At 32.7% G+C, this 21,991-nt stretch overlaps 2 long non-coding RNA genes and 1 pseudogene across 4 annotated transcripts; 1 reads left to right on the forward strand and 2 right to left on the reverse strand.

Moving 5' to 3' along the window:
* Positions 1-542: 542 nt before the first annotated feature.
* On the reverse strand, positions 543-3,340 carry LOC107903508 (uncharacterized). The gene is made up of 5 exons (XR_005913137.1): positions 2,962-3,340; positions 2,426-2,534; positions 1,822-1,866; positions 1,158-1,242; positions 543-1,062 (listed from the first exon to the last, which is right to left on the reverse strand). It is a non-coding gene; the product is annotated as an uncharacterized lncRNA (long non-coding RNA).
* Positions 3,341-6,781: 3,441 nt separating this feature from the next.
* Positions 6,782-9,182, forward strand: LOC107903507 (uncharacterized). 3 transcript variants are annotated; one of them, XR_005913139.1, is made up of 4 exons: positions 6,782-7,149; positions 7,287-7,352; positions 7,432-8,593; positions 8,847-9,182. It is a non-coding gene; the product is annotated as an uncharacterized lncRNA (long non-coding RNA). The 3 variants fall into 3 exon arrangements; XR_005913140.1 differs by having other exon boundaries at positions 7,432-8,332; positions 8,452-9,182; XR_005913138.1 differs by having other exon boundaries at positions 7,432-9,182.
* A 5,772-nt stretch (positions 9,183-14,954) lies between these two features.
* Positions 14,955-17,455, reverse strand: LOC107902210 ((+)-delta-cadinene synthase isozyme C2-like; annotated as a pseudogene).
* Between the last annotated feature and the right edge of the window lie 4,536 nt (positions 17,456-21,991).

Here is a 21,991-nt window from a genome sequence, read left to right on the forward strand (position 1 = left end):
ATGATTAAGGGTCCGTTTGATTGCCAGTAAAATATTTTCCGTAAAATGATTTCTGGAAAAGATTTTACTTTTCTGTAAAATGACTTACTGGAAAATATTTTCTGGTGTTTGATTGAATCTGTGTAAAATATTTTTTGCTGTTTGGCAGATTTCCTGAAAATATTTTCCGGAAAATTTTTTTTACATATATTAATATACATTAATAAATATTTATATTTTAAATTATTTTTACATATATTGCAATGATTTATTTATAAATAAATAAATAAAATTAAGTATATAATAATACTCAATTATTAAGCTACAATATTAACCGTCATAAATTGAAAATAACCAAAGTCAAATAAATTATTTGTAATTGTGTTAAAAAATAAAAAAACTAGGGTTGAATACTTATAAATTTAGCTTCCAAACCACAATTAAAAAAATACTAATCTATGCATTTATTTAAAACATATAAGATGTATTTACCTACCAATATGAAACTTTGGATCTTTTAAACAGATTCAGCAAGACCAAAATGTTAAACAAAAGAAAAGACATATTCCAAATCCTTAGTAAATTGTTATAGACTGTGTTTGGCGTAACTGCTTAAGTGCATCTACTATCAAATTGCTAGCCACTTACAACTAAAAAAATGGCAATGTCTACTGCCAGGAAGCTTGCTGGGTTCAAATCAAAACACACAAAAACCAAAACTTAGCCTAAATAATCTAATCATAAAACACTACTCCGACTGTTAGCGTTGCATTAACTGATTCACCATCTGCTATCAAATTGCTAGCCACTTGCACCTTTCTTTAATAAGACTTTGATTACTTCCAGATGGGACCCTTGAACAGTATAGTGAAGTGGAGTGAATCCCTTACGATTAGTGGCTCTCACTGAAACTCCTGATGAAAGCAGAGTTCAGACAACCTCTAGATGTCCTTTCTGCGCCGCAAAATGAATCGCACCCATGCCATCCATGGCAGCAGCACCAACATCAACATTTTGCTTGCAAAGATAACTCACTACCTGTGCTTGCCTTTTGGAAGGCAAAAACATATACAGATGGATATTCTGAACAACCCAAAAGAACAATGTTGTCACGGGGAAGAATTGAAGTTAAATATTCAGGTAACTATCATGATCTTTGAAGCCAATAAGATAACAACCTCAAGACATAGATTCAACTTCACATCAACCTCTAAAATGCTTCAGACATATTTGTGTCCCAAGTAATATGATTTATCATAGTAGCTGCAAAATTCAAAGCAACATTAATAGTTACAACATGGTACCAAATACTTGCTTTATATAGCACAACATGCATTCTTAAATATTTTGAAAAGAAAAATCTTCATAGGCCGTCCATCTTAATTCTGTTATCAAGGATACAACCGAATGAAATCTATCCAAGCACACACAAAAAACAGGTCGTACCCAGTGCACAAGGATCTTGGCTATAAATAGGGGCAGGTCTAATGTATCTTACCTTCCCCTGTTCACAAAGGTTGTTTCAAGGTTTGAACCCATAACCAAGCAGATAGCAAGTCAGGGACGACCTTCAAAATCTTGCCTATTAAAACACAAAACTTGTAGCTATAGTTTGTATCCAATTGGGTGATAAGAGGATAGCAGCTAGGGACCAAATGAAAAGTTTAGCCATAGTCTTTAAAATCCAAAAGGGCATACATTTTAAGTTTAAAATGATTGGTTTTCAAACAATAGGTTTAACACTATGAAACAAGCATTTTAGTCCATCTAAACAACATCTGTCACTCTAAATAAAACCAAACCTATATTCGCTCAGAGGTATACAAATGCCATAATAAGTACCTGAAAAATGGTCATTTTGGCGTTCCACAACATCTGAACCTTGAACTGCATACAATTTTAGCAACAAGTATATACGCAATTTTCAACAGTCATCAAACAGAATATGAATAACAGTAACCATTTTCTTTGTAATACTTGAAAAATCTTTCATTTTCAGGATTCAGTGAAAATAGACATTCTCATTCTCATCTAATAAGCACAATAGCAAAAATTAGCATTTTGATATTGATGTTACTTATTAATGTGTATGTTTCTGATTTGTGACCAACTAGAAATCAGCATGACAGAGCACTGATGTCTTTCCATACAGTGTAATTTTCATAGATTAATCTGTTCAAATTTTGAGCATTCTTCACTTTTGCTATAGAGGCTTCAACGCTAAGAGGAATCACTGGATGATGCATTTTTTGGATGACATAAAATTTTCAGTAGAACTTAGCAGTGTACTTGCAAAATATAAACTCTGCTGACAGGTTCTGAATGCTAAATGAGTTCTTTGCATTTATTTCCTTTTCTTTTCATTTTTCCTCTTCACTGTAAGCAAACATTTTACCCCCACCTTACTTTTACCTTACAGTATCTAAAATGTAGGATCAAAGCTCACCTTGCAAGAAAATAACTCAACAATGCAGTCTTCTTTTGTGGGGATCACTCGCAAGTCAAGTACAGGACTTGCTTCAAAGTTGAACAGCGCAAGTTTTGGAAGTTTGCACCTGAACAGCATCGAAGAACATATATATAATCAACAGATAAAGAAGATGAAGATAAAAGGCATCAAATTAAGCCCTGAGGTTAGAGCTTTAGAATGAATGAGAAACTTGGAATAAGTCAATTAAAAAAAAACAGTTCCTTGATAGCCAAAGCAAAAAAGAGATTATGACTGAATAGATCAAATTTCCTTTTTCTTCTCTGACCTCTCTTCTCAAGATTCGGCCATAGAAGCTGGAAAAGCACAAGAAATACAAAGAATGGCAGAAGGAACTAGACTCAATACCCATTCTAGATTCAACTGGACACACTTAAGGAATCTAATAACCAGAATTAGAGAGAGAAAATTCTGTATTATATTAAACAAAAATTAGAGAGAAAAGGAAGGAAAACAGAATGCAGAGGTAAAATATTAGAGAAATATGCAGATACCTCGAGGAGATTAGAGATGAATTTTTCTCGACTGTGGACCTTAACTTTTTAAGGTTTCTTCAAAATACAGAGGTAAGGCTGACGGTCGAGCGACAGAGACGACGATGCTGAGATGGTGAGGTGAGGCCAACGAACGGAGATGAGGAGCCGAAGGAAGATACAGAAATGAATCAAAGAACAACAGGACAGATCACATCTACATTGAGGAGGACGTGACGGTCAGACGACGAGAGCTTCGATTGGGGGGAATTGAGTTTTTCTTGGGCATGGGAACAACCGATCAAGGATGGGGGAAGGGGAAGGGGAAGGGAAATGGAAGATTTGTGTTCTTTCTAATTTTCCTGAAAATGTCTTACCGAATTAGAAACGGTAAGACATTTTCCAAAATTAACACCTTCTTTTCCCGTGTTTTGTAATTGGTTTTACAGTATGAAAATATTTTCAGCCAATCAAACACCGTAAATTTCAGAAAATGTTTTCCGGAAAACATTTTACACCAATCAAACGGACCCTAAATGTTATTGGTTTGCCCTTGAGTCATTGATTGATTTCTCTCTCACTCATATTTTTATTTTTTATTTTATGTTGTTTTAAGATTTTTATTATTTTTAACTAATTTTTAATATATTAATTCTCTTGATTAAATGGTTAAATAATAATGATTTTATTTTTGAGTCTCAAGTTCGATTCTTCTTCTTCTAAATACAGTTATAATTTTTATTTCATGCTGTTTCAAAATTTTTTTAATTAATAAATATATTATTTTTCAATCCATACCATGAGTGTAGTAAATTTTAGTATTATATATTTTTGTATGTGTATTTAAAATATTTCATATATAAACATAATGATATTTGGAATAATTAATTAAAATATTTCATATATAAAAATATTTGAAATAACATACCCACAATGAATATGAAAAAACAATAATATTTGAAATATTTTAATTGTAAAAATAATAATTATATTTGAAATAATTATTTTATTTTACAATATTAGATATATATATTGACCGAATTATATATATCTAATATATTTAATATATTTAATATATTTAATACTAAAATATATTAAATATATATTAATATATTAAATACATTAAATATATATTATTAATATATTAAATACATTAAATATATATTAATATATTAAATACATTAAATATATATTAATATATTAAATATATTAATTATTTTATATTTTGGCCCGGCCCGAATTATATATTAAATATATTTTTTATTTTTAATCATATATATATATTTATTTTTAATCATATATATATATATTTATTTATTTTTAATCAAAAATATATATTTTATATATATTTAATATTGGCCAGGCCAGGCCAGGCTCGGGCTTAGCAATTTTCTTTCGAGCCGGGCTTGGAAAAATTTTTAGGCTCATATTTCAGGCCGGGCCTAAAATTTTGTCTGGGCCCAACCCGAACTTGGCCCTGCCCGGCCCATGATCACCTCGACATACAGCCTGACACACGGCCGTGTGGTGTCAACAGTCCCAAATTTTGACTTTTGTCGTTACTGTTTTCTCAGGTTTTTGTTACACACTTGGATATTTTCTGAGGTCGATTCAAAAAAATGAGTAATCGACAGTTAAAAAACCCAATCTTAGTAATTATTTGTGAAACTTAATTAAGAATTTGATCACAAGCACACTCATTCGACCCAAAAAACGCATACGTAGATTTACCGCTAAGCGAATAGCAACTACACGATGCTTAAATCGCTGGAGGAACACCAAACGCCTCTCGATCTTCTCCTAAAACGTATCAAATTAATTAGATAACATAAAGTAAAGGTTTTAACACCACAATATCAAAATTTCAAAATTCCCAAATGCCCAACGAACAATTTCAACAAAAGAACAAAGAAGAATACAATGAAACCTTACCTCTAAGGATTGAAGCCAACCAACATAAGCAATAGGACCAAGAAGTAACCAAAAAGAAACAAAAAGAAAAAAAAGCAAGAAAGGGAAAATTGAAAAGGGAAAAAACTAAAGCAAAAAAAAAAAGAACAAAAAGAAAACCAAAGAAACTGCCAAAGAGAAAGTGGAAAAAAAATTACAGTAGTTGAGGAGAGACTTTTGGGGGAAATTTTGGGATTTTTTTCAAAAAAAAGAGAATAAAATAAAAATTTATAAAGAAGATACCAATATAGATAAAATCAAAACTAACCCAACTTCCTCACATTTGACCCAACCTTAACCACCTCTTGGCCGACCTACTAAAGAAGTAGCAAAAATATTGCCATTTGCTCACATAGGGTTTCGAACACAAAACCAAAAAGTAAGCTAATACATTACTACTAAATCAACAGACTCATTCTATTACAAGTTTAGTGAAAGTAATATTTAAATCACATGAACCAAGATAGGGATAGGAACAAAATTAGCAAAATTTTCCCAAAGCGAGATATAAACCCATGACCTCAAACACGCATTCAAGACCCTCAACTACTGAAGCAAATACTTAATTATGATAGACTTTAACAAATCAAAAATTTAAATTTTGGGGCGTTACACAAAGTTAGTCCTTAAGTTGTGTGATCTTTTAAGCTTGTCAAATGATCTTTATAGAAGGTTAAACACATCATGTTCTTGGGTTGAAAATTGGGCTTATTGATATGTGAGATCATGTTTGCAAAATTAATGTAAGGCTATTAATGAAAATTTTTGATGAAGTAAGCAAAACAAAAACTATTGAAGAAACTTCAAGAGAAGGACACATTGTTGAACGGAAAGAGTATCAAACTTGATGCAACTCTGAAAGAGTTAAGAGCAGTGACGAATGTTGATAATGACGTGCTGAGAGCCACTAGAAGAGGTTGGAATGACGATGAGTTTATTCATAGAAATGTTCCAAGATCCATTAGAGGTAGTAAAGAGGTTTGGAGATATGTAAAGTCATGGTTCAACTCATATAAGGCTATCATGGAGAAGTCTGGTTCCTCTTAGAGAAAGAAGTAACTTTTATTAAGGAGAAATTTGGCATAGGTCCTATTGTACTAGTGATCAACCCCATATGGTTGGTTTTGAAGTTAAAGAGAGCCTTTCCAAGCTGTAGGTTAATGGTAACATATGGAGTTCGTATAAAGTTGTGAAAGGTCTTAATAAGATATGATAAAGAGGTCTTCTAATTGGGCTATGAATGAACTTGTTGTTTTTATTCAATGGGACTCATCACTAGGACTTGATATAAAATGACCCATGTAAGGAGCACATGGTAACCTTGATTCAAGAAAGCCCTTTCATAGGTGAGCCCCTTTAAGTTAAAATGGTTGTTCCAATAAGGTGTTAAGGTATAACATAGGCCATTTCATCGTAGTTGAGCAAGAGGTTATAAAGTGGTCTTCTCTAAGATAATGTTTTTGGTTGAGGTTTAATGTGTTGTCATTGGCATACCCAAAGAGGCAATGTTGATGGTGTAGGAATTTTGTTAGAGGAGCTTCTTGGTGAACCTGAAAAGTGAGCTTTGTAGCACCAATTTTAAAGGCCAGGCTGGTAATGCACTTCAGGAAATTAAGCTTTTAGTGGCGTTTGGACCAAAAACGCTACAAAAGTTATACATTAGTGGCGCTAATCGAAAAATGCCGCAAAAGGTTAGAGCTATAGCAACATTTTTATTATAAATGCTACAAAAGGAAGCAATTGCGGCATTTGGACAAAAAATGCCGCGAATATTTATTAAAATTTTGCAAAACGACACCATTTCACTACATTAAATTAAGCTTTTAGTGGTGTTTGGTCTGAAAACGCCGTAAATATATACTATTAGTAGCGTTTTTCTTAAAAACGCCACAAAATCTAAACGCCGCAAAAGGTTAATTTTGATCGAAAGTATGGCGTTTTTATTCTTTGATACAAACCGATTCCCTTTTCTTTCGCAAACGATGCCGTGTTATTTCTCTCCCCCGATTTCCTTTTCTTTCCCAATTCCCTTTTCTTTCTCAGCCTTTCTCATCCTGTTCTTTGCTTGACTAAAATTAAAAACCTGTTCTTCTATTTTATACCCGAAAATCCTCTCAACCTGTTATTCTATTTTATTACTCATTCTGTTCTTTGATTTCCCGAAACCCTAAACACCCACTGTGCCCCCTATCCTCAGAGGCTGTCACCGAGCAACGGACGCCTAGCCACTTTACCCAGCAACGAACTCAGTCTTAGCAAGTATGTGAGGTTTTTGATTTTTTTTTGTTTGTTTGTTAAAATTTACTTCCTTTAGTTTTCAATCGTGTTAAAATTTTAGAAATTTTAATTTGGGTAGTTCAAATGTTTTTTTTTTAATTTGGGTGCCGGTTACCTAGGTTCTTCGCTTGTCAAGAGGCTCCTGGAATAGGGACACATTGTTCAAGCAACTACGAGGAATTTGGGTGACTTTTTCTTCTCTCTTTGCTGTCTTTGGTTCATCTGTCTGTTCTTGGTATCTAAGTTGTATGGTGCGACTTGCAGGAGATGCTTATAAGGTAGGGCTTCTTAAAAGCCTCCCAAATGCAGAAACCAAGTTAAAATTGTATGAAGCTGATATATACAATCCCAGTGAGTTTCAAGCAGCGATTCTCAGGTTGTCAATTTGTAGTTCATATGGCCACCCCATTACAGCACCCATCCCAAATTTAGTTTTTTTTTTTTTTTTAATTTGGGTAGCTGTCAGGATTTGTTTTTGTAAGACTTTATTATCGAAATGCAAGACCTCAAAGCGAGGAAAGCTCTCTCCGACTATTTTTTTTGTTCACAAAATTTGAACTCAGAGACTTTACTAATCAGTAGGGACTTAACCTTGTTAGAGAAAAGTTAAATTCATGAGACCTTCATGTTAAAGATTACCCTAGTTCTCAGCTTGAGTTAATGGAAACTTTATAGTGGATGAGAGCAGACCTGTGGTGTTTCAAATCTGGGGTACACTTTACACCATTTGGAACCATCTCAAATTTGAAGTCATTGCCATTGGGTTGAATTTGATGAAACATCTATAGGCAATAATACAATTAATCACAGAGGCATTCCAGGGTATGGTTGTTGTTTTTATTGAAGCCTATAAAAGAACATACATGCTGCATTTTCTGCTTACATAGTTCTTCCTTCCAGCTCTGAATTGTATGGACTTGAGCCTGCCCTGCCCACAATGGGACAAAAGAAGTATTTGATAGCATGAATAGTATTTGATAGCAATAAAATAAACTAATGTAATTATTAGTATAGTAATTATATTTTTTATACTTGTTTTTGTTATTCTTTAAAAAAAAAGTAATTTATTAATCCTTTGCTAAGCAGATTTTTTTTCTTTAATGCAATTGCGAAGATGGTTGCACACAAATTCACTGTTGATTTGAGTAAACCTCTTGTCTTCCAGGTACGAATAAGATCATATGTTTGAATTTGGTTTATCTTATGGAACAAGCATACGTGGTGACAGCTTTGGTGTTACTGGTTTTCAGTTCACTTATTTTGTTTCTTATGTGATTAAAATAGCTACATATGGTTATGTTATGTGATTACATCAGCAAGCTCTTGATATAGAGCACGGTTTTGTTGGGCAGTTACTGAGCTCTAAATATTCTGTTTCTTTCTCTTTTTTGGTCAGACCGAATTAAGCAGGCCAAAGTGTGTAAAGGTAGTAGCAGTGAATTTCACCCTTATTTTTATAACTGCTGCTTTCTCTTCGCTTGTACTTATTATTTATTTTCTACTTTGATGAAATGTTGCCAGCCTCTTGAGTAGTTGTGTTAGATTGTTGTTTAGGAAATTTGTTAGCATTTGAGGAAGCTTCACGAGTTTTTGTTTTCTATTTGCAAGCTGGTTTAGGTCAATATTTTCTAGCACTTGGTGTGTGTATCTACTGTACTGGGTTTATGAATGTTACTTAGTTTTCTTGCAGGGTTTTGGTTTGGGGAAACATTTAAGTTTGGGTTTGGAGATACGTAGTTATCAGCATTAGTTGGCAGATAACATTGTCCCAGTGCAGGTTGCAGTTCTTTGCCAAGATGCGCTATCCTTTTTAATACCTGGTACAGACTAGAATTAATGATTGTTTTTCATTCCTGTTTTCTTTAGTCTTCTTCCACTATCACATAAGGAGCTTGATATTGAAAAACAGAAGCATAATGCTTGGTATATATTTTCCAGATATTGTAGAATTAACATGAATACACAAATAGAATATTTTTATAAAACAAGAAACAAAGGGGTCACAATCCTTCTTATCCACTCTCCAACATTCGCTTCTTGCAGTAGTAAATTTTTTTTAAAAAATTATGTCCAAAATGTAAATAAAATAATGATAGATGCAAGCAATCTCATCTGCAGAAGGTGGTGATTTTATTTTGCTTTTATTCGGTAGAAACAATGATTACATTTGGTTTTAGTGGCATTTTTGTTTATTCCTTTTGGGTTAGGATAAAATCAAAGTGGTGAGGAGCACCGACATTCCCTTTTTTACATGTATTTATTTTCCTTTAGCTGCCAAAATAACAAACTAAGGACTTCCAATTCTGTGAATTTTCTGAATAACTTTTTATTATTGTTGGGTGGGAAGAATGCTCTAAGTGTATGACTACTCAATTTATTTAAATCTTTCTGCTGCACTGATCATATGTGGTGGTTGTGGGACACTGGAATTTAGTCAGTGTTTCAACTCTCACTGATGCAACCATCTTTGAATATATAAAATTATTCATAAATAGATTCCATGATTTTGATCTAATTGAATAAATAAAAATTAATGTTTTAATTTTTATCACATTTAATATAAAAACACAAACATAAATGATCATATCTAAGGATAATACCCCCCTTCCTAGAGATTTCACTTTGATTTATTTATTTATTTAAAGAAGCACTTGAAAACATCAAGTGTTTATTTCCAATGATGTTTTAACACTTCATTGTCTTTTTACTTTTAAATTGATGATATTAATTGTGGTGATGGGAAAATCGTTCATACATACCAACCATGGTGGGGAGCAGCTTATGCTGACAATTTTGTTGCCAGTTTATTGGCTGACACTGTAAGCTTCCTTTTGTTGGCTGATTTTTGACACACCCATTTGTAATGCCAACCCAACTTATCTTCAATCTTCAGCCATTGTGCTTTTCCCTTTTACTATTTTTTCACTACTCAAAATACGATATGATATATGTATATATTTTTAGATAACCAGAATTGAAATTTAAACATTTATGTTTATAATGAAAAAGGAAAAAAAAACCTTAGACAGTGTTGGGAAGACATTATTTTTATAATTTTAAATTATTTGTTAATATAACATATAATACTATGTTAAATTATACTTTTATAATTATATTTTTTTATTTTTATAATTTTAAATTTAGCTAAAATACTAAGGATTAAATTGACAAAAAAAATATAAATATTAAGATCTAAATTTTAAAGTAATTGTTTTCTTAAAGATATTTTATATTAATTATTATCTCATGATAATAGCTAAATAAAAAATTACAAATTAGAAGAGGAAGATGATAATAACTAAGTTTAAATGTTACTGTTTAAAAGTAAAAAAGAAAAAGAAAAAAAAAGCTTACATAACTTTAAATAATCAATTTACATAAGTTACATAATACATAAATATATATCATATCATCACTTACAAATTGAAGAGGAAGATGATAATAACTAAGTTTAAATGTTACTGTTTAAAAGTAAAAAAGAAAAAGAAAAAAAAAGCTTACATAACTTTAAATAATCAATTTACATAAGTTACATAATACATAAATATATATCATATCATCACTTACAAATTAGAAGAGGAAGATGATAATAACTAAGTTTAAATGTTACTGTTTAAAAGTAAAAAAGAAAAAGAAAAAAAAGCTTATATAACTTTAAATAATCAATTTACATAACTTACATAATACATAAATATATATCATATCATAACTTACATAAAAATTTGAATCAAAATATATAAAAATCACAGAAATTTGGGCGACACTATTGTTTTTCCCTACTCTTATTTATACTTATAAATAAACAACTTACTTGAATTAGTTTAAACCCATTAGATACTTGATACTTGATATGTATTATCTATTTTAGTACAATGACATGATTTAAATCAATTTAGAACACTTAAGTAATCGTAATTTGTTGTCAACTTTAGACTTCAAGAACTACGAAATGGATAAGAGTTGAATGAATTTGTCAAGGGTAAGCAACGACTATCGAAATGGAGTACAAACTTTTCTGAATTTTGCATTTCAAAATACAAGCCAAGAGAATATGATTCTTTGCCCGTGTAAGAAGTGTGGCAACATCAATTGGCATATTCGTGAAGTTGTTTATGAACATATAATTGTTGATGGCTTTATTCGGGGGTATAAAAAATAGATTTTCTATGGAGAGTGTACACCTCGTAGAACCTCTTCAACGATTAATCCGGCTTATCCTCATAATGCTTACCATCAGTCTGTTAGAGAAGATAACATGGAAGGTATGTTGCGGGCTGCATTTAATATGTGTAGTCATGGTTTGCAATTGTTTCCACCTAAAATTATTGCATCAGATGATTGTGATATTGGTGGAAATACTTTTACCGAAACGGGAAGAATTGTACCTAATGAAAAGCCAAATGAAGAAGCGGCAAAGTTTTACAAGTTACTTAATGAAATGAATGAAGAACTTTATGAGGGATTGGAATTTTCAAAATTGTCCTTCTGCATTCGTCTTTTTCACTTAAAATGTTTGAGAGGGTGGACTAAAAACTCTTTGATACTGCTGTTAGAGTTTTTGAGAGATATGTTTCTGTTTGCAAAAAATCCCTCATTCATGCAAAGATATGAAAAAACTAATAAAAGATTTATCCTTGGGTACGACAAAATTCATAGTTGCCCAAATGATTGCATGTTGTATTGGGGTGACCAGAAAAACCAACAGTCTTGTCATGTTTGTGGTAAATCTCATCGGATGAATAGGAATATAGAAGATGTGAATGAGGATGAATGTGAGGCACAGTCAAGAAAGAAGCCAATAAAGATTTTGTGATATTTTCCACTAATACCAAGACTTCAAAGGCTTTTCATGTCGTCAAAGACAGCCGAGTCTATGAGGTGGCATCATGATTAACGAACTGATGATGGATTATTAAGGCATCCTACGAATTCTTTAGCTTGGAAATAATTTGATAGTAAATTTTCAAGCTTTGCAAGCGATCCTCAAAATGTGAGGCTTGGGCTAGCATCTAATGGATTTAATCCTTTTAAAATCATGAGTACTTCGTACAGTACTTGGCCTGTAGTGCTTGTTCCTTACAATTTGCCTCCGTGGATTTGCATGAAGCAATATTCTTTTATCTTATCTATGATTATCCCTGGAAAGGTCTTGGGAATGATATTGACATTTATATGCAGCCACTTATTGAAGAGTTGAAACAGTTATGGGCAGGTGTTGAAACATATGATATATTGAGAAATGAGAACTTTTATTTATGTGCAACTTTGTTGTGGACTATTAATGATTTCCCAGCTTATGCCAATTTAGCTGGTTGGAGTACCAAATGACATTATGCTTGTCCTTGTTGTGCGGCGCAAACATGTTCGAAGTGGTTATATAATGGGAAGAAGTTCTCTTATACAGGGCATCGTCGATGGTTAGATGGAAATTATTCAGAGGACTCTATTTGATGGTACTGAAGAGTTGAGAGAAGCTCCTGAGCAGACCATTGGATCTGAAATCTTGTTCATGTTAAAAAATATTAATTTCAGTTATGGGAAGATGAATCAACCACCCAACACGCAAACAAAGAGAAAATCGAGGGAGGTGTATGTTGGCGATGTTGACCGGTAGATTGATGATGAATCTGATGAAGAGAATGATCCTAATGAGGCAGACTTGTGGAAAAAAAGAAGTATTTTTTTGAGTTGCCTTATTAGGAGCATCACATTTTGCGACACAATCTTGATGTCATGCATATTGAAAAGAATGTTTGTGAGAACATCATCGGGATAATTCTGAATGTCAATAGAAAATTGAAAGACAATATTCAGGGTCGACTTGATCTAGTTAACATGGGAATTTGGTGTGATCTTCATTCCTAATTACTTCTGAATGGAAAATCTTGGTTGCCACCTTCTATTTTTACAATATCAAAGAAAGAAAAAGAAGTGTTCTGCACGGTGTTAAAGGATATAAAGGTCCCAGATGCATATGCATCAAATATATCTCAATGTGTGAGTTTTAAAGATCGAAGACTATATTCCTTAAAATCACATGATTATCACATCTTGATGCAAGATTTACTGCTAGTTGCTTTACGGTGTTGTATGTCAAAAAAGGTGACGTCTTGTATAATTGAACTATCAAATATAATGAAAGCTATTTGTGGCAAAATTTTGATTGTTGAAGAACTTGAGAAAGTACAAGATCGAGCTGCCTTGACTTTATGCAATTTGGAGAAGATCTTTCCACCTTCGTTCTTCACTATTATGGTGCACTTGCTAATCCATCTCTCTCATGAAGCAAAACTTGGTGGACCGGTTTTTTGTCGGTGGATGTATACTATAGAGAGGTGCTAATTTATTTGTAAAGTTTTCATTCATTCATGAATATACTTTTAGTTACAACTTTTGATAATGTTGTATATCGTGTTTAGGTTCTTATACAAATTGAAGTCTTATTGTCATAATAAGCGTTATCTAGAAGGATCAAGTGCTGAAGGTTACTTGGCAGAGAAGTGTATGACATTCTGCTCTAAATATTTAGAAGATGTTGAAACAAGACTGAATAGACCAAGTAGAAGTGTTGGGCTCACTAATCATAACTTAGCCGAAACTTATCTATTTCGAAGTTATGGAGAACCAATCGATAAAGTTAAAATTACAAATTTAAAAGTGTCGTTATAAGCCCAAGAAAACACCGTTAAAAACCTATTTTACTGATAATGGTAGGGCTTAAAGAGGCAAAGGTGTGCATAGCTAAGCGAGCTTATGGTGGCGAGGCTTGAAAAGGCTATCTCAAAGGCAAAATTTTAATGTGTGTAATCTTGGATGATAATGTTATGGCAAAGAAGAGAGAGAAAACATCATTGAAAGTGGCAACAATGACATATGTCAATGAAATAGGGTAAAATTAAATTTTATTTTGCCATATAATTATATACCTTTGGAGTTTAATATTTCCACAAATACTTTTTTGAAAAATTAAATTTATGGTTATTTTTTATTTTTATGTCAACTTGAATTGAAATTGATTATTTTTATTCAATATAATAATTTATTTAACCCTTCAACTTTACAAAAAAAAGTAAATTTAGTCCATCATTAATTATTATACTAACTCATTACCCTACTAATTCCCAGATTCTAATAATTCAAATAAATCAAGTAATTTATTAGTTAGAATTTAATAACTATTCTTCATATAAACATTTATATTTTGCATCTCATATAAAAATTTCATCTGAATGAATCCAAAACTCTCAAAATTAATTATTATACTAACCCATTACCCCAATACTTCCCAAATTCAAATAATTCAAATAAATCAAAATTCTCACACCAAATTATAGATAAACATTCTCAAAATAATATTATATTAGGAATAATTTTTTTTTGGAGTGTTTCAATATATTAAAATTTACCTTTTGTTAAAATAAGTTCTTATACATGTTCAATAGATATTTTATGCTTTAAACTTGATCAATTAATTGGATTTTAAATGGTAATTGGTGAATAGATTTTTATATTTCGATCTCAATTATTATATCTATAACTCTTCCTATTTCCATATTACATATTCTTTAATACCAAAGATTAAATAAATAAAAAATTAAAATAGAAAATATAGCAGAGCAGAACATTCACATTGAAAGGGTCGCAAAAAAAAATTATTGGATTAATATAAGCAGTGAGTACATAGACAATCAATTTGGACTTTCTTTTATATTATATTATATTATATTATAAATCATTATTAATTAGAACTTGGTAACTATTCCTTTGGAGGAAAAAGTAATATAATTTTAAATTGCGATTGGTTCAATGAGCAAGGAAGTTATTCCACCCTTAGCCGCTTTTCCAACGTATGTATAGCCATCGCCTTCCCTGTAAAGTACATCCATCACTCTTGCAAGGTTTAGGCTACGATTCAAAACTTCTGTTGGCATTTCTGTTGGTTTCATAAACTCTTGATTCACATCCTTCCAGGCACTCTCAACATGCTTGTTGAACACATCATATGCCTCTTGTGCTGTTACACCATATTCTTCCATGTAACACTCAATTGCTGAGCAATCATCTTCTCTCCTATGCTTGAACTGCAGCCGTAATAAAATCAAAATCATTCTATCACTATATACACTAAAATCTATCAGTTTATTAAACTACATTTGTTTAGTGATGATAAATTACCTTTTGGCAATATTTCCTCCCTAGTAACCCTAAAATGAAACTTTTTTTTCTTCTTATTCTTCAATTTAAGACTAAACATTTATATATAAATATTAAACTTTAATTGTTTTAGATCATGATAAAAAACCATCCTTTGATTTCGTTACAGAGACATTCAATTATTGAGTTAAGAGTTTAGTTTCTTGTGATTATATAAATATATTATTATACCTTGTGTTCAGCAACATCATCCATGAACCTACAAATAATTGTGGAAGCTTGGATGATCTTAGGGTCATTGGCAGCCCATTTAAAGGTCTCTGGTGTTACGATATCTCCCAACCCGACAAAAGATGTAATAGCAAGCATGGCATAACCACAAGTTGGCAAAGCATTAGCCTTAAACTCCTCAAATGATGGTTTGTAGTTTTGAAGAGTCCATTTGGCCTCCACAAGGTAAAATTGAGCAAGTCGTATCATCTGAGGCAACAGAATCCCAACACTTATCACTAATATCAAGTTAAATTCGATAATAATATTTAAATGATTATAATGTTATTTAAGTTAATTGTTTATTCAAATATAAAATTTAGCTAAGGTCTTATCTCTTTTGTATAAAATAAATGTTTCTTGATGTATATACCGCATTTTTCGCATATTCGGCACGATATTGTCTTCCGTGCTTAGCCATCAGTTGTTCCATTTCTTCATAAACATCTAATAGTGCTTTGTAGCTCGATTTCATGTATTCTAGAAGCTGGTCAATGCATTTGATATCCCACCTGAATCCAACTTCAACGTTATATTCAATCATTCCTCGTAATATATAACTGAATGTTAATCTCTAACTAAAGAAATCTAACCTCTCAATTGCATTTGTATAGGGAATGAGCTCATCATATGTTGCATATAAGTCATATGTATCATCTACAATAGATGCCATTGCTATCACTTTTGTCAACATCTTTCTACCAAGTGAATATTGGGGCTCAAAGTATACTCCTGAGATCCAAAAATAACCTTCAACCACTCTATCTCTTGTATATGGCAACTTTTTTTGAAAGTCTAAATCCTTCCACCACCTAAAAAATATATCATAAAAAACCTCATTAGCACAATGAATCTTCAAAGTTTTTATTAGTTTCACGTTCATGTTGTTGAAGAGTAAATTGTTAGATTCTTAATTCAATTGGAAATCTCAAGTTTATATATATATCTTCATACGTTAAATGAAATAGGTGAAAAAGATGAGTCCAAAGTTCATGTCGTCACTTTTAACTAATGTAATTTAATACGTTTAAGATTTGAATATTAATATTTGTAACCCGTCCCTTATACTGAGGATGAAGCCTCCTATAAATTGAAAAAAAAGGTGAAAAAAGAAGAAATGGATGAAAAATATTCAAAAATTCATACCTACAAATCTCACTTAGCTCTTTCCTATGCAAAATTTATAACATGTTGAAATCAATCTTTGCAAACTCCAGCAAAGCCTTATTATGGGATTCAATATCATGGTATACTGAAAGATAGTGCCTCGCCTCAACCCTTGGCAAGCCTCTTCGGATTGATTGTTTCAAAGCATGAGAAACCTGTTCGGATAAAGGATAATCCAAAGATGCTAATACAAGCCTTAAATGGTTGGTGGTGAAAGAAATTGCTTCATCCAATATATCTTCCCCATGAACCCTTAAATAGGAAGCTTCATAAAGTTCCAACAATCCTGGAACATCGCTTGTCATAGATGACTTAAAGGTCCCTTGCTCATCTTTAAACTTGTTGAATACATCTGCGATCAAATCACCCGAAACAAAATATCGTTATCAAACATTCCATGCTATTATATAGTCATAAAACTTAAAAGCACTATGTTGTTCCAATAATTACCACACGAAACATTGAATCCATGCTCTCGGAGTAATCGGAATCGAAGAGATGTAGTGTAGATGTCGTTCTCGGCATCGTTGTTGTTATGGTAGATGTTCTCTAGTTCATCCTCGATCTTTTTTGTGAAATGGTAACTCACACCCAGTCTTTGTACTGAATCAATGAAGTTTAACTTTTGGGTTGAATTACTCATTGGTGCCACAATCATCTTCCTCACTTCTTCTTTCAATTGTTGGTGGCGTTGTTCAGTTTCAGCATTGATATTATCGAAACCATTTTTTGAAAACAAAAAATTTAGTTGTCGACTTTTAAAAATAAAATTGGAGTCACCACCGACCCTTTATTAAGGTGTGATCGGCTCACCTTAAAAATTATTTTGGTCTACGAATTTTGAGAAAACGGGTTCGAGAGTCAGTTACGTACGAGGAAGGGTTAGCACCCTCGTAACGCCCAAAATCGGTACCAAATTGACTATTTGATGTCTTAGTGTCGAAAGTTAAAAAGATTTTAAAATAAGCTTGAATGATGAATTTTTTGCAAAAGGATAACCAATTGTTCAAGTCATGTAAAGAAATCGAGTCCCAATACGTTAGGGTACAATTCCTCATAATCCCCGAACTTTGAATATCACTTTTATTTTATGCGAAAATCTTCATTTCGAGAAAGTAACAGGCCACACCCAATACGTTAGGGCACGACAAGTTAAGTTCCAAAAAATGATTTTTTATGCTCATGTATTTTGAATAAAGAATACTCGGTCATTTAAGATTGACAAAGAAAATCAGAACCCAATACGTTAGGGCTCAATTTACCTCGAAAATCCCAAACTTCAAATAATGCTTTTATTAAAAAAAACATTTAAATCAAGAAAATAACTTTGATGAATGGTTGAAACCAAAATATATTTTTAAAGGGGTACGTTTTAAAAAAATAATGTACAATATGATACAGATACTTTAATTTACAACATATATGAATAAATATTTACGAATATACAAATACAAGTACAATATACAAGTAATTTTGAAAATATGTGTACGTATATATTTAACACATATACGATAGTACATATAAAAACAAAAAAATGGGGCAAATTTAGAATAAAATTTAAAAAAGGGGCCCCCTTGAATGCGCGCGTAACAGGGGAGGACCAAAAGGGAAATTATCCCGTCCTTCCAAAACGTTGCGCATTAACACTGGCTAAAATAAACAAAAACAGAAACATTTGGGCTAAATTAAAAAAACAAAAACTGGCTCAATAAAACATGGCGCAAAAGAGGGAGGACTGATCGCGCAAATTCCCCCTCTGATGTCAGAACGCGCGGATCCTCCCCTCCGGGTCGGGTCACCGCGCGGGTCTGGCCATTCAAAATGGCGCCGTTTTGATCTGTTATTTAAAACAGATTTTTCCTTCTAAAACCATTTTAACAAAATGAAAAACGAAAAAAAAACCTTTGTCAAACAACTTTGATATCTGTATTTTCTCTCTATTTCTGTCTCTGTTACACTGCCCTCCCCTTTTTTACAGATTTTCAAAGGCTTTTATAGCCCGAAACTAACTTTTTTCCACTATATTTTTGCTGATGGACTCTCTGAGTCCGTGTTTATAGGCGTTCATGAAGCGCACGTGGAGAGGAGATCGCCCTCGAGACGTGCGGCGCTTGGGACGTCTGCTCGAGGCGCGGAGGCTGTTGTGGCTAGGGCGTATAGTGCTAGGGTTTTCTGTTTAATTTTGCAGTATTGGGCTAGTTCAATTGGGCCTACAGATGTTTTTAAATTTGGGCTGTGTTTTATAAGGGCCTGGGCCGGTTGGGCCTTATTACAGCTGCCCCTCTTTGCTCATTGTCGTGTAACAGGAACAGAGCAAAGACTACAAGGCCCAATTGTGCCCGGCCCTACTAAGCCTCGATTTCTTCAGTGCTTCTCTTTTTAGGTAACACCATTCCTTCCTGCAGCATTTTCAGAGGTATAGGAACTGGTGCTTCAATCCACTCCACTGCAATGTCATGGAGATAGAATCGCTGGCTTCAATGTACTCCACTGTAACTTCAGGGAGGTAAAATCCGCCATCTTTGATCTGCTCCACTACTGCTTAGGGAGGTAAGATTTGTTTTCCTCGATCTACTTCGCCACCAGTATGGGAAGATAAAATCTGTATATTCGATCCACTTCGCTATCGATATAGGAAGATAGGACCTGCTATCTTTGATCTACTTCACGCTAATACATGAAGACAAGATCTGCTTTATTTTATTTGCTTCGCCACCAGTATGGGAAGGCAAGATCTGTTATCTTTGATCTACTTCACGCCAGTACATGAAGACAAGATCTGTTTTCTTCGATCTGCTTCGTCCCTAGTATAGGAAGGCAAGATCTGCTATCTTTGATCTACTTTACGCCAGTACTTGAAGACAAGATCCGTTTTCTTCGATCTACTTCGCCACCAGTATGGGAAGACAAGATCTATTTTTTTTGATCTACTTCACGCCAGTACATGAAGACAAGATTCGTTTTCTTCGATCTACTTCGCCACCAGTATGGGAAGACAAGATCTGTTATCTCTGATCTACTTCACGCCAGTACATGAAGACAAGATCTGCTTTCTTTCGATCTGCTTCACCACCAGTATGGGAAGGCAAGATCTGTATATTCGATCCACTTCGCTACCGATATAGGAAGACAAGACCTACTATCTTTGATCTACTTCACGCCAGTACATGAAGACAAGATTTGTTTTCTTCGATCTGCTTCGCCACCAGTATGGGAAGGCAAGATCTGGTATCTTTGATCTACTTCACGCCAGTACATGAAGACAAGATCTGTTATCTTTCAACCTGCTCCACTACTGCTCAGGGAGATAAGGCTTTATGATTCCACCAACCTGTTCTCTGTGGAACATGACCTGTATGATGAGCCTAATTATGCCTAGTGATTAGGATGTCATGAGAAATGAATCAAATGCTCCTAACTAGACGTGTAGGAATGACATTTGAATGTTATGTCATGAAAAATGAATATTGAATGTTTAAAGTCATTATTGCTTATTAAGGCTTCCTTTGTGACAACAACGCTTCGTCAAAACTTGAAAATTTTAATCTTGACTCTTGGCTCCTGGATATCTCCGACCTTTTAACCTGGTGAAGGTCTAAACAATAGTCTTGTTTCAGGTTCCTAAGCTATTTAAAGATTCTAGAGTAATATGAAAAACTTCCCTCGTGAAAGTTTTACTAGTCCATTAATCATCATTCTAATGCAACATGCTTGCGAAAAGATCATAACGATGAATAAAACAAAATTAATTTGGGAGCATAGCTCGCAATGGATTGTCAATGATAGAGGAATTGTCTGGGGATATTTATATTGAAAAAGAATGAAATATTCTAAAACAACAGATTCAATACAAATACTATGAATAGGTGCCTAGATATCTCTGCTTGAATTTCTCTATACAACTTTTCGAAGACCTTTCTAAATTCAACATGTGTTTAGGAGGTTCAGAGTATTTTGTTGATGCCCCAAGACGTCGTCTTTTCCTTTCTGCCGATTTAGGTACAACAAGACTACCACGTGACAATCAAAATTTGAGCTGCCCTTTTCAGGTTTTCAACTCAAATCCCCTTTGGTCTTAAGGTGCCCTTTGCGGGTTTTCACCTTAGCCTCTCCATTTTTTTTTAAAATTTGTTTTTTTTACAGTTTTTCAGTTTTTTAACCTTCTCATACTTTATATTTCATATATATACTTATGCATTTTTAAAATAGATACATATATATACATACATACTTTAAATCTTACATACACATATTTTATACATTTTTATATATTATGTTTTCGTAGTTTTTATAAATAAATATGTATATATATACATGCGTATATGCCTACATTTTATAATTCATATGCATTTTTTACATATACATGCTTTTTTAGAAATCATTATAAATTTTGTTTTTTATTTGTACACTTATATATGTGCATTAACGTATGTACATTTTTTTCATTTTCTACGATTTTCGTATTCACCCATACATGCAATTTTTATATGTATTGCATTCCATCTTTTTATATGTACTATCGTATATGTGTTAAATATATGCGTACACATATTTTCAAAATTACTTGTATATTGTACTTGTATTTGTATATTCATAAATATTTATTCATATATGTTGTAAATTAAAGTATCTGTATCATATTGTACATTATTTTTTTTAAATGTACCCCTTTAAAAATATATTTTGGTTTCAACCATTCATCAAAGTTATTTTCTTGATTTAAAGGTTTTTTTTGAATAAAAGCATTATTTGAAGTTTGGGATTTTCGAGGTAAATTGAGCCCTAACGTATTGGGTTCTGATTTTCTTTGTTAATCTTAAATGACCGAGTATTCTTTATTCAAAATACATGAGCATAAAAAATCATTTTTGGGAACTTAACTTGTCGTGCCCTAACGTATTGGGTGTGGCCTGTTACTTTCTCGAAATGAAGATTTTCGCATAAAATAAAAGTGATATTCAAAGTTCGGGGATTATGAGGAATTGTACCCTAACGTATTGGGACTCGATTTCTTTACATGACTTGAACAATTGGTTATCCTTTTGCAAAAATTTCATCATTCAAGCTTATTTTAAAATCTTTTTAACTTTCGACACTAAGACATCAAATAGTCAATTTGGTACCGATTTTGGGCGTTACGAGGGTGCTAACCCTTCCTCGTACGTAACTGACTCCCGAACCCATTTTCTCAAAATTCGTAGACCAAAATAATTTTTAAGGTGAGCCGGTCACA

This window comes from Gossypium hirsutum, chromosome D05 (assembly GCF_007990345.1).
Source record: "Gossypium hirsutum isolate 1008001.06 chromosome D05, Gossypium_hirsutum_v2.1, whole genome shotgun sequence".
In the NCBI taxonomy this organism is placed as follows: domain Eukaryota; kingdom Viridiplantae; phylum Streptophyta; class Magnoliopsida; order Malvales; family Malvaceae; genus Gossypium; species Gossypium hirsutum.